Genomic DNA, 13,445 nt, shown 5'->3' on the forward strand with positions numbered 1-13,445 from the left:
TTTGAAACCACAGCCACAAACAATTTTCATGTAAAGCTTTCGAGGCTGATTGGTGAATTCAGTCAGACAAGCTCTTTCTGCCTGATAGCGCAGTAGCAGGGGTTATTTCAGCTATAATGGTCTAAGATAAATGCAGTTTTACTAAATTAAAAGCATTTCACAGAACTGTGCCAATTGAGTTGCATGTCAGGATGGGAAAAAATCAAAACATTCTGTGAAGATAAAATGCAAGAGCTTGGCTTCCTGTTTTCAATTTGCTTGATTTTCTACTTTTATATTTCATTTTCATGGAAAAAAATTTAAATTAGTTAGCATTGCATTGACAATAGCACAAATGAAGGGCTCTGGCATTAGTGAAATGAAATGATCTGGTAGGCCCAAAGAACATTTTAAACTCATTCTATGGATAATTTCAGATCTTCAACTGTCTGATTCAATTTTGAATTAAAAAAATAGAATCAAGCACCACAATTTCTCAGGAAACAGAACGTCTAGCTTCTGATATGCAGCACTGCCAGACTCTGCAGAGAGGAAAGCAAACTGCCTGAAGTATAAAAACTTATCTAGCTTTTGATTAAAGCTTATTCCATATATAAAGCTTGCACTGCCAGAAGACACATTGTACCATACATATTTTGCAAATAAACAACAACAACAAAACTTACTGTTACTTTTTTATTTGTTTTAAAAGAAAAACTACACTGTTAGCAATCCAATGTGTTTCAGAAGCTATTCTGCATTATACCATGCAGTAGTGGTGCAGCTTATAGCATAACCAAAAGCTCCAGTTAGGAACCATACTGTAAACTCCAAAATGAGAGATAAAAAGCTTCATGTTTTCCCTACAGGTACTCCACTTTCTTGAGAATTATGAATAACTGAGTTTATGAAGCACATGGATGCAGATCATAACAAGTGCTCCCTGTCATCCTCAGTTCCTAAACCAGGAGGAGTGAGCCTGCAGACCTTGTGGGTTTTTGAGACAGCCTTTCTGAATCATTTTGACACACCATGCCATCTTTTTCCATCTAAGACTTCTAAGAAGGCTGCGCCCTCTCCTGACAGTTCAGGACTTAGCAGTAGTGACTCATAAAGCTGGTTTGCTGTGGATAACCAGTTGAGACCTTGGAGTTATCAAGACCAAGCCCACTTCAACTAAAACCTTTACTGCACTACGTAAGAGGGGCTTCGCACTGAGATGGATATCTCAAGATTACAGCGTTTTTTCATAATGTTGTCAGAATAGAAATAACATGGAAGTATAAGACAAAAAAAGGAAACAAGTTCAAAATGTTTGAAGATTTTTAGAATGCTACTCTAGAACAGTCTTCAAATAACACAGTGTCTGTAATCCATGCAATTCTGCGAAGGAAACTTTCATGTGTTGAAAATATAACCTTGAATAGGGTTGTAACTCGTGGATTCCACTTCATAGAACAAATACATAACACGGCTAATGCTATTATAAAGAGTCAGTCTGCCTTCGTAAGCAAACGTAATCCCCTTCAACCAGCAAAGCTTACGCAGGAATGACTAAAAAAAAAAAAATCCCACACATCTTGTCAATCATTCATGCTACGCCTAAGTGAAGATCACCTTCACTTTTTCATGTAGGACACTTACCTCTCATCTGATCCTGCATTAAAGTTAAATGAATTTTACAGACTCACAACTGCATACTGATTAAAGCTTCTGATCCTAGAAACTACTGAACACCACCAAGAGAAGGAAATTTCCCTCTGGTCAAACTGGCAGGGACCATTTGGAAGGATTTTCTGCCTTTCTTTGTAACTTAGGATATGACTCACTTCCTCAAACCATCCGGGAATTTTACTTAACCATTTTCCTTCTATTCTAGGACCTAATTACTGACGCTGCTGATCTTTCTGGCTCTCTTCCTGTGGTACATGGTTGGGCTTGTGGCTCTTCCACACAAGAGCTTTGCATTTGTTTTAGGGTGCAGGGGCTCAGGTTGCTGCCTGGGTTGTTTAGAAGGCCGTGTGTTTATCCAATATGTTCATTCACATCATTGATGCCTCAGTTGTAGAAGATAATAATAAAATTAGCTCCTCTAATTATGTTATTTACAATATTGCCACAGGGGTGGGTAACACACACAGCCAATGACCATTATATAAACACGGCTGGTACAGGAAAAGATGCTCCATGGACTAAAAGCACACTCTGAATTATATTTTGGGGCTTTAGAACTTAATGGCTGTTGCCAGGTATGGGAAGAAATTACCTAATTTGTCTGGTGGTTTACAACTAAGTATTTCACTTCTTCTACAGATTTTTCTCTTCACCCATACAATTGTAAACCACATTTTACACTGGGTGAAGGTCAAAGTTGTTTGATAGCTAAATTGCCTACCTTCCAGTCCCCTCATTGCTTCTCCTCCTGTCCTGCCAGGTCAGCACAAGCTTTACACCGCATTTCTCACACTAAGCTGGAAAAAAAGAAAACAGCCACCAGGTGGCGAAATGTAACACTCACCCAGCCTCATTAATAGTCGCTTATGATTATCTTAAGCTATTGTAACAGGACTCCTAATGTAATTGAAATATTGTATTAACAATATAATTTTCCCATGCTTCCCAGAGGCCTTATATGTCTTATTAAATTAGTAGATTAATTATAATTACTCTTAAAAAGCATTTGAGGCATTTTTATTCACAAACCCATCTCAAACACGAAGAGTCATATGTACAACCCTGTTTTAAGCCTTCCTCAGAAAAATTACTGTTTCTAAATATATGCTTAAGCCTCCATAGGAACAAAGTTTTATTATTACGCTTTGATTGCTATTTTATTATTGTAATTTGTCAGCATGTTGTAACCACTGTAGTGTTCAGTTTGCTACTGTCAAGGGATGTATATCAGGCTTCGCACATTATTTAAAACCTTGTTTTGCATTTTAAAATACTTGGTGTTTGCAGTTTTGACAATACTTACCAATACAGTGTAAACAGGCATTAGGAAGGGAAAAAAAGCATTTAAAAAACAGAAGTATGCATGTGGTATTTCTCATGATTTTTATTAGTGGTTTTGCTGTTAATGTTCTTTCATCTATGAGGTCAAATCTACTTGTGCTCCTTGGGGAAAAGGGCACATAAAATCTAACAACCACAGTATCCCCGTGTGCTTTCTTGACAGTCTTTCTACCCCTTTTGAAGGAATTTGCACAGTAAACAAGTGAACTAAACCATAAAAATACAACCTTGAGAAACCCAGTTCAATTAAAGGAAGATTTGACCAGAGTTGCACTTGAAACTATCCAATGCACAGACCTTCTCTATGAAATGGAGACACTTATGAATCTCATTTCCCAGAAACAAATTTGTACCAAGCTACTCTTTGAAGGAGGCAACTCTGGCAGCCCCCAGTGCTTAGGAACTGAGGTTTCAGCTTGACGCAGGCAGGCCCTCAGGGACTCCACGAGGATTAAGTGGTTTGTAAGCTCTGAAGTTCAAGAAGTTTGCCCCCTGGTCACACAGAGACATAAAAGGTGGAATAGCGATCCTGCTGTCTGTTCCAGAGGTGGATTTGGAAACAGGATTGTGGGATCATATACATGGGATCAGACTACTTCCCCCTAAACTTCAAAGGGGCAAAATTTTGCAATCAACGATTTCCTATGCAGGAATGTTATCCTAACCCTCAAGAATTAGAAATGAAACCACCTCATAACACAGGCAAAACCAAAATCTCTTCAAGAGATTTTGAGAAGAGATGCTCTGAGCCCTCACCGAGTCCTCACACCAGGGGCACCCATCCTCTGCAGCGCTGCTCCCACTGCGAAGCACTGTCCTCTCTCAGCTCTCCTCCTGCCACTTTCCTCGCTGAAACACTCCGACAGATTCTCCCCGATTCCTCAGCTCTATTTTGGGGGTTCTTTTTTTATGTTCCCATCGGTTTGCCGGACCTCTCCGCGGAGAAACTCCCTCACGGCCCCGAGCCCCCTCACCGCGGCAGCCGTGAGGGCAGGGCACGGCTCCTGACAGGATTCCCGGCTCCGCACCCGAGCAGCCTCCCTCAGGCTCCACCTTGCGCAGCCACAGGGCACCTCTTAAAAAAAATAAGACTTAAATCCCTCACATTCACTAGGTGAGAGCACGGAAAGCACCGCAACACGGGGCTCGCAGCTGCAGACCCCAGCCCGCTCCCTGAGGCACCAGAGGGGCTGTGCAGACTGGGGGAGACCCGAGGGTCCGTGGAAGTTGTCGGGGAGCCGTTATGCGGAAATAACGGCCGCCAGGAGAGAAGAAAAAAAAAAAAAAAAAAAGGAAAAAAAAAACGCTGCCCTCACTCAACATGTCGGCCACGGCTTCACCTCCCTGCCAGCCGCTCCCCCGCCTCACCCCTCGTCCAAGATGGCCGCCCTGCCGCGGTAGGGGAGGCTTGCCAGCACTCAAGATGGCGGCCGCGCAGCAGCGCCGCCGTTTCCCTTAGCGGAGCAGCCGCCACCACCGCAGCATTGCTCGCCCGCTCGTTTATTTATCCGCCTCGCCCGCCCCGGCGCTGCCCGCCTCTCCGGCCGCCGCTGGGAGCGACGGGGGCGGCGGCTGTGCGGGGCCAAGTGGGCGGCGGCAGCGGGGCAGGAGGCGGTGGCCGCCGGGAGGGGGCCGGGCTGCCGCGACGCGGTTCCTGTCGCCGTGACATGGGTTCCCCCTCGATGGCGGCTGCCGCGGGAGGCCTCAGATAACCGGCCGCGTCCCCTCTCCCCTTACCCCACCGCAGCCATGCCCGCCCGGGCCCCGCCGCCCCCCGCGCAGCCCTCAGGTAAGAGGCGGCGCCGCCGCCGCAGCCGCGGTCCCCTCGCCCCGGCGGGTCGCCCAGCTGGGGGGCGGCCGGTTTCCTCCGGGCCTCGGCCGGGGAAGGGCACCCCATACCCCGCGGCAGCGAGCGGGGGATCCCCGGGGCTTGTCCTGCCTCGCCCGGGCCCTGCGAGGGGATCTCCTCTCCGCCCTTCCTCCCTCCCTTCCTCCCTCCCTCCCTCCAGCCGCGCCCGGCGGAGGCTGAGGTGAAAATCCCCGCAGCGGCCAGGGGTCGGACCTCAGCCCTCGGCTTTGTCCCTTGGAGAGCCCCCCGGGGACGTGGGGACAGCCCCAAGGGCCCCAAGGGCCGGGCACGATCGTGAGGTGGCGGCTGAGGGCCGAGGGCTGGGGCCGCCCTGGGAGAGGGGGGCTCGGGGCGTGTGGTGCGGAGCCACCGCTGGGGCTGGCCCCGGGGCTTGGTTTCTGCTGCTCTGCCTCGCCTCAGAGGGGCAGGAGCTGCGTTCAGGCGAAGATGACACTCCAAAAAAAAAGTTATGTGGTGGGTCGGGTGTTATTCCTCAATGTAACACCGTTCTGAATATCAGCAAAAACGTTAAAGCGCGTATTAAGTGCTGAAATGCATACTGAGCACTGACTGAGTTTGTTGTTGTACGTGGCGATCCAACAAACCCAAATATTCTTCTTAGAGAAGAACAGTTTCTTAAACGAAGGGTTAAGCCCTAGCATTCCTTCAGAGTGTCACTGAGTTGGTTTCTTGGTGGTGGCAGCCCCTTTCGTCCAGCTTCAGCGCCCTGCACAGAAATCGAAACTTTGGGAAGTTTGCTGCTCCATTTGAAGTAAACATCTGCTCGTAAATGAACTGAGGTACCACAAAAAACTTCATTAACAGGAGCTGTACCGCCTTGGTCACATAAGTTTTGTTCCCATGTGTGTTTTATAGCATGATGTGCTGCGTTAGAGCTGATTTCTTCAGCTGCTGAGTTCATGGCAAAGTGAGTTTGATGGAAGTTGGTTTTTTAACTGGGCTGGTCCTTAGAGGTTGAACGTAATTAAAAGTATTTCCTTCTTGTTTTATTCTCTGGACGTATGAACTAGACTCGGAAAACCAATTAGCCTACTTTAAGCCTAAAAACATTAGGTTGTATTGTCAGCGCAGACAGAAGTCTGTAGGCATGCTCATAATGCAGTTGGAGATGTATCTGGAGGAATAGCGTGTTAATTGGGAGAGCCAGGGGAAGAGCTGAAGTACCCATGACTGATAAGTTTATTTTGTTTTATTTTTTCAGGAAATCTCTCTATCACGTAGGTGAAAATTAATAGCATAAGCTTGAGGATATGAGAATTGAAACTTAAATACGAATTAGCTGCATAGGAAAGAGACTTCAGAGAACGTGATATGTTGTGGTGTTTCCTTTCCACATGATGTTTTGAATAAAATACGTGTTGTGTGACCTTCTAAGGTCATGTGAAAGCATGACCTCTTCTTTTGACTTCCTTAATTTGTTTATAAGTAAACAATTGAAGGATCTCAGCCTGAATATAGCAATTTGTGCTATCCAGTACTTCTGTTTATTTTTTTGCCATGATCATGGTTTCATTTAGCACAGGATTTCATAGATCTATAAAAATTTAGACTTATTTGCAGTCAATTGTATTTCTTACATATTTATTTTGATTGAGGCAGCATGTGATTTCATGTTTGTAAGTAACCATCAAGAAATGCTTTACTAACTTAAGTTAATGTCAGCATTTTAACACCCTAGTTGCATGAAAAACCCCTGAAACTCTTCAGCACTTTCAGAAGACTTGTCTTTCACAGTGGAAATAATAAACCAGCTTAGACAGACTTCAGCCAACTCTTTGCCCTTGCCTCTTGAAATATTCATAGAGCTCTCCGTGCAGAAATGTACTGGTATCAGTTGGAAAACCAGTGGTAAAGAAACCTGTGCTAGATCTGGTTGTTTGCACGATACTCAGCAGCATAATCATCTTTCAGATACTCATTATCTTTTTCTACAGACTGTTCATTCCTTTCTGTGCTATTGTAGTGTCTGACAACTTAAACTATGTCTTTGTGAATGTTTTACTGCAATGACATGCTAACCTTTTCATGGGGATTCAAAATACTCATTTATGATTTTTCTGGATAGTCCTCTTTGGAAAAGTACCTCTCTCAGATCCTACTCGTCGGTAGGTTTCACAGATTTTTACTTCAAGCTGCTCCTATGTACACACACACACAAAAGTCTTGAAATGTGCCGTGTTTGAAAACTGACAGTCTCATTTCCAGCAGACTTTGTTCTGTGCTAATGTCTGTAGCAATTAAAGTTTTGGATTGTCACTGCAAGGAATGTTTCTGTATGGGCACCAATTGCAAGGTGAGTTAATGAGTCTGTTTCTGTAAGGGAAGTAATTTGTGTTCGTGTTCTTTTTCTTTAAAAAATCCAAGAGTCATTTGGAAGAACCACAAGGAAGGGAAATCTTCACCTACCTTTAGTATGTTTGAAAGTAGGTACTGGGGAAAGGAAAGATGAAACCTCAGGGTCATATGTCTGTTGAAAGATGATGCAAAATAGATCCTATTCTTTGCAGTATTAGGTGTCCCTGGTTTATTGTGAATGTTTCTTAATATTCTTAGTACAGCAATATCTGTGGGTGGGATAAATGCTGAATAATGTGAGTGAGTTCTTGATAAGTGTGTTTAACTTCCTTTGGTCAGGTACATTTTTGCTTTGTTTTTCTCACCTGCTTCTTTGCACGTTGAAGAAAATACTGGTTCGCTTAAAAGCAAGCGAGAGTTTGCAGTAATGGAGGGAAAAACTAGAGTTGTTTTGCTTGTGCTAGCATATTTCCTCTGGCGAGCTTTGTGAGACCCTTTCCTTTAAGAATGCACCTCGAGGCAGTTGTAGGCTGCTCTTTACTTTAGTGTACGTGAGGTTTGAGTGCACTGGAGAACATATTGCTCTGTAAATAAACCTCTAAGAAGAGTTGACCTTAGGTAATTTAGTTCTAATACTTTCTAATCCAGCACCTTTTCATCTTACTTTAGAACAGGTTCCCAAATAACACGTTTCAGGGTAACACCCCCAAATGCATTTTCTCGCAGAGTTGAACGCTGCTGTAAAATGAACTGAAGAAATGTTAAGAATGAAAGCATCCTGGTTATGCATTCCTTACGCAATCTCTCGCTTCATGCATTGTTTGGATGTGTGCAGTAGGTTACGCACAAATGCAGTGTTCCCACAGAGCCAGATCTTAAACCTGGTTGACTTTCCCAGCCAAGCGTGTTTGCCTACATGAGTTTAAAACCGTGCTTGTTCTTATAACATCTTCCCCAATGTCTGTGCACAGATTTAGGTACGGTGTCTTTTTCTGCAGCTGTTGAAGCCAGTCAGTTGATTTGCAGTGAAAACATTACATTTGTTTTGCTCATAGCAATTTTGTAAAAATAACTGGGTCTTTTTGTTTTGGGGAAGTGTTGCCATTCTCGGTTAAGAGGAGAGTCATGAACAAACACAACGTTCAGGTTCGTGTTTTTCAGATGTTCCTTGCATTCCATGGCTGAGCATAAATGGAATATGGAGAAGCGAAACAGTGCAGCTAGTGAAAGCATGCATTTGACTGCTTCTGTATAATCTGACAAGTAAGATTTAAAGGAAGAGATCTCAGAGCTAGTTCCATTTCCCATTTGTGCCGCCTAACTTAGTCTTCTCGTATGCGATGAGAGGGAGAGAAGCAGTGGCAAAGAGGTTTGGATCTTATATAGGGTGAATTGTCTGAGGATGCCTTGTGTTTACTGCCAGCTTGGGGAGGACAGGAAGCCTGAGATAAGTGCCTGAATCCTGCTGGAAGGAAGCCTCCTGAGTTTTGTTACTTTAAAGTTGCTTTTACATTCGACACTTCCTCATAGAAGGTGTCTGGCGTATGCGGTGTTTGTTGAAACCGCCATAATGTACAATTGTATTGATTAATGCCAAATGTTGCGTAATGAGAAACAAGGCTTATATTTAGACACATGGGCTGTATCAGAGCTAGAGAACATTGCTTGGACGTACATAACTTGAGGAAAACAAAAACTGTGTCCTGAAACTCCTGCTTTGTGTAATGGACCTTCTGGCCCTAACACCATTAGATTCAAAATCGAAAGCATTGATTTCTGGAGGCTTTATGAAGTAAACATTTTCTTTCTGTATTTTGTTTGCTGGTAAGCTATTCCAAAAGGAAAAGTAAACTTAATAAACTAATTTAGGAACATATTGACTGCAGCTCGGACAATGACTCTTTTTGGATTGGATTTTAGTTGTAGGGATATTGTTTTAACAGGCAGACTTCTCACACTTACAATGGCCCTTCTGGAAATGAGTTTTCAGGTGCAGTACAGAAAAACCGTAAATCCATTTTCCATTGTTAATAAGCCAATGGAAAGGCAAAGTTATAATGGGGGACAGCTTTTCTTACTGGAAGCCAACATTTTGCTGTAACGAGGTGTCTAAATCTGGTCCTTACTAGGACATTTTGGATATTAGTTTGAGGAATTCCCTTGCAGTGAAGAGCTGAGTGTTCTTGGAAAGAACAGCTACTAGCAGCTAATGACTTGAATCCACCTCCTTGCCATTGCAAGCTTTTTGCTGCAAGGCATTTCAGTAACCTTGTAGTTCCTATCGGGGAGATCTTGATCATGCCATCCCTGGTTAGTTTAAGTTTCTTTATGGGTTGTGATGGGTTGCTTAACTCAGCTTTGCTTTCAGAATAATCTGTTACTGAGAAGTTACTCATTGTTTTGCTAATGTTCTCCTTAAAGGAAGCATTCTAACCCATAACATTTTGTTTGATTGATTTTGTATCTCAATTATTTCTTTACCTAGCAGTGTTCCTGGTGGCTTCCCAGTGTTTTAGGCCTTATATAAGAACCAAACATGCTATTTTAAGTTCTGCCTTAGAAGATGCGCAGACAAGGAGCTGCGTGTAACTGCTGTTGCTTGTTGTAATTACATTCTTCTCTTTGCTGCTGTGTCTTTGTTAGATTTGTTATGGCTCTGCAAAAAGGTAATGAACAAGGATGTGGTCCACGTATGAGGAAAGCAGATGCTGTTCCCTATTTACTACAAGCAAATAATGAGATACCCTGGTTTGATAGTCAGTGTTTTAGAAACCTAATTAGTGATGAGGTACATGTAAAAGTAGGGTATGAATTTTGTCCTTCTGAATCCTTGCACTATCAAAACCTGAATCAAGTACTACTCTAATATTTTCCATCATTACAGTTTTTTTTTTCTCTTCTATTGTATATTTCAAATTAACTCGTTATGTGCTTAAGTGCTTGTGACATTAGAAAAAAATGATTTAAAACCAAGAACGGCTGCAATAGGATTGAATTGGACCAAATTAAGCAGTATCGTTTTTTTCTTTAACATAAAATGGCGATATGCACCATAAGTGTACTGATGAATTACATTTATAGTGCGACTTTAACAGTAGTATAATGTCTACTGTAGTGGAATTTGTTTGTGAAATTCCTTCATAATGAATATCCAAATACGGATATAAAGAAACAGACAGAAGCAAGAACTAGTGCTTTTATCAGCTGTGTTTTTTTTGTTGTTGTTGTTTTTGTTTTTAATACCAAGCAAAGGGTTGCAGAAAATGGCATCTGAAAGAGAAAACAATTCTGTGATACATTTTTCAGAAAAAATGTTGGGCAAACTGCATGTCATGACAAATTGATGGCAATCCATTATCACTCTAATAATATAAACTATCTTTATTATGATTCAGAAAAACTTGCTGACACTTGTCAACATAAAGCTGTGATTGGGAATAAATTAATCCAGCCTAAACAGGAACGCTGAAACGCGCTCTGATTCTTCGCTTCAAGCTCTGCTGCCAGAAATCTGGGTTATTACAAACCGTATTAACATAGCCGCTCTATTATGTGCAGGTAAAAACTTATAATTTCCCTCAAAGAAGAATCCTGACTACATAGCATGCTGAGAACTTGGTGGTTTCCATTTGTTTAAAAATTATATTTTTTTTCCAGAGCATTTAAATGAGCAGATAGATGGTAAAGAGCATGTTAACCTCTTAGCAGGCTTTGAAATTTGGGAGCCAATTCCCTCTTAAATACAAGGAAGATAAGTAACATGCATCTCAGGCATGGATTTTTCTCAAATTCTACTTCCTGAGTACAATCACATTTTACAAGTGAAGGGGTTAATCGCTTGAAATACGGGTTTGTAAGATGATGGAGCCTCACAGCGTGACTGGCAGGGTATGTCTGAGCTGGGTGGAGAGTGCTGCATTACAAAAGATGAAGCCGCAGTTCCAGCTCGGAGCCCCGTTTGAGATGCCAGACAAAGCAGGGATTAACTAAAGGAATTAATGAACAAAGTTGTTGTTCTGTTAGCCCGGTGGCTTTTCACCAAGTTAATGTTCCAGTGAAGGATAATGAATTGGGTTCAATAGTTTGTGGTTGGCAGGTGGAGCGCTTTTGAAAGTCAAGAAAGGGGTTCATAATGAAATCCTTGCTGAAGGAAAGTGCATGAAGGCTCAAAATTCCCATGCTTTTTTATGTTTTAAGGTAAACTGGGAGTATGTTAAAAATTTATCAGTGATTAGTCCAAGGGCGGGGAAGGACTGATAAACGTTTAAACAATTTCCTTCCGATAACCACGTAGTATGACGGTCTTCTGAGTTCTGTAAACAACAATTAAATCATATTAACATATACACAGTACAGTTTCATACATTTTGGAGTTCTTTAACATGGACTTTTAAAATGCATCTGTAACATGGATTTGTAAAACGCAATGGTGCGTTTCCATCATTGGGAATAGATGACTTTCCAAAAAAAATTGATAAATGAGCCCATACAAATGATTATGCAATTAGATCATATGGGCTAAACTGATTAAACTAATTCAAGATGAGGATTTGAGAATCTGATCACAGCTTTGATAGTTAACTACAATTAATGTTCCTCGCAGATCCTGTTTTGGCAACTGTTCCTGAAACGTATCTGGAGCAGAGCATTGTGCTGTGGGACTGCTGTTGTGTAAATGATCCCTGGGATGTTTTAAAAGTGCTTTGAAATAAAAAATTGAAGGAAGTTTCTTCCCTATGGCAGAAGTTGCAGGGGAGAAAATGTTTAGATGATCGGAAGTCTTCGTGCAAATTTGATTGGGGTTTGGCAGTCCGGTTCAGCCCCAGGTTACCTTTGTTCTGTTCTTCCTCGCCTACATTTTTTATGGTAACTGAGGGGGGGGAAACAGTCTTGGAGGTAAATTCCCTGCAGCAGTGACGCTTGCTGCCCCCATGTTACTCATTTTGTTTTCTGAATGCTGCGTATTATTTTATTTTTTCAGTCATTCTGCCCCTGAGAAGTTTCTGAACTCTGTTTTATTTCTGGGTGAGATTAAGATAACTATAGCCTTCTGTCTGCTTCTTTATCATTTGCTGTATTATTTTTGTGATAATAGGTACCTTGTGGAAGTACATCCAGTGCAGGCTAAGAAATAATTTTCGTGGGCATTTTTCGCATGAGATCTTGTGATGTCAGGTGGCGGAGCAGTAACTAATGCAGAGTTGAATGTGATTTTTTTCAAATAACTCAAGTGAGAAGCAGCTTCTACATGCCTAGAAATGTAAAAAGATTTCTCTCTAAAAAAGCATGCTTGCAGTGAAACAAGTTCAGACAAACTTCCTTTTTAACGGGAAAGTGCAGAAGGACTTCTTCAAGGCCTCTGATTCATAGTTTTGGGACACATCTTTGAGTTACAGATTTAAAAAAAAAAGAAATTAAACTTCTGTTATTAGTTCAGGCCTCATTGTTAAGTCTGACTTCTTAATTTAAATAATATTGGTCTGTATCCTGCATAATTTAGGAGGTTCCTCAGCATTCTCCCTAATTGTGATCCACAAAGCCCCAGTAATGCAGGTGGGCCACCGAGCTCATAATGCTTCCTCGCCAAGTGCAAGAGATGCAGCTGACCAAAGTACCTGCTGAGATTTGGGAAATCATTAATTTTGATGTCACTGTCTAAGTGCAGAGCTGTAAGTTCTTGTATTTGCTAGATGGAAGCAAATCTGAGGTTGCTTTTACTGTGTGCTTCCCTTCTCAGGGCTTCTCATCAGTAAAAGTAAGGTCTTGGGATAGGGGCTGCTGCTCTGTCTAGATTTATCTCCTTTCTACTTGAATATATTTGCTTTTGTGATGTGATTATTCTAAAACTGCTTCAAAAGAAGAAAAACCTGATATGTATTCATTTGGGGTTTTTAATATATATGTTACTTCTGTGTTAAGCTTGGTCTTTAGTACTCATCCTGCACTGAGAACTTCAAGACTGGGTCTTGTGGACTTCAGAAATGGGTGTTTCACAATCAAACGTGTGAGCTTCCTAGATTGTGGCAGTGTACAAGAGTTACTTACTTTCTTAAGCATTTAATGTTTTCGAGGCTACCAGTTTGAGAGCAGCTGAAATACTTGGGGATTTTATTTGGGTTTCTGCTTCAAATTTTTCTGGAATTAGTTGCATACTTCTTTACTTTCCAGGCTGTGGAACACTCATTTTCTATTTTAAAATCCTTTCTGTCTTAAAAATAGCTTTAGAGATGTCTTTTGGAGTGCATCTCTGCCAAATAAAGAAGAAAACATCTAATGACATGATAAA

General features: G+C 41.9%; 2 protein-coding genes across 18 annotated transcripts in view; one reads left to right on the forward strand and one right to left on the reverse strand.

Moving 5' to 3' along the window:
• Positions 1-4,590, reverse strand: part of LOC137853344 (uncharacterized) — a 69,292-nt gene extending 64,702 nt beyond the window's left edge. For 11 of the 15 annotated variants that reach the window (XM_068675618.1, XM_068675628.1, XM_068675627.1 and 8 more), the window contains exons 1-2: positions 3,751-4,425; positions 2,375-2,450 (exon numbers count right to left, since the gene is read on the reverse strand). The gene's annotated coding sequence lies outside the window, so the exon portion shown is untranslated. Of the gene's footprint in view, positions 1-2,374; positions 2,451-3,750 lie in introns of all 15 variants that reach the window. The other 4 variants (XM_068675630.1, XM_068675629.1, XM_068675623.1 and 1 more) reach the window with 2 other exon arrangements.
• A 35-nt stretch (positions 4,591-4,625) lies between these two features.
• AFTPH (aftiphilin) overlaps positions 4,626-13,445 on the forward strand; it is a 47,061-nt gene continuing 38,241 nt past the window's right edge. For all 3 annotated transcript variants that reach the window (XR_011094401.1, XM_068675595.1, XM_068675596.1), the window contains exon 1: positions 4,626-4,783. The gene's annotated coding sequence lies outside the window, so the exon portion shown is untranslated. The remainder of the gene's footprint in view (positions 4,784-13,445) is intronic.

The sequence above is a fragment of the Anas acuta genome, chromosome 3, assembly GCF_963932015.1.
Source record: "Anas acuta chromosome 3, bAnaAcu1.1, whole genome shotgun sequence".
NCBI lineage: Eukaryota > Metazoa > Chordata > Aves > Anseriformes > Anatidae > Anas > Anas acuta.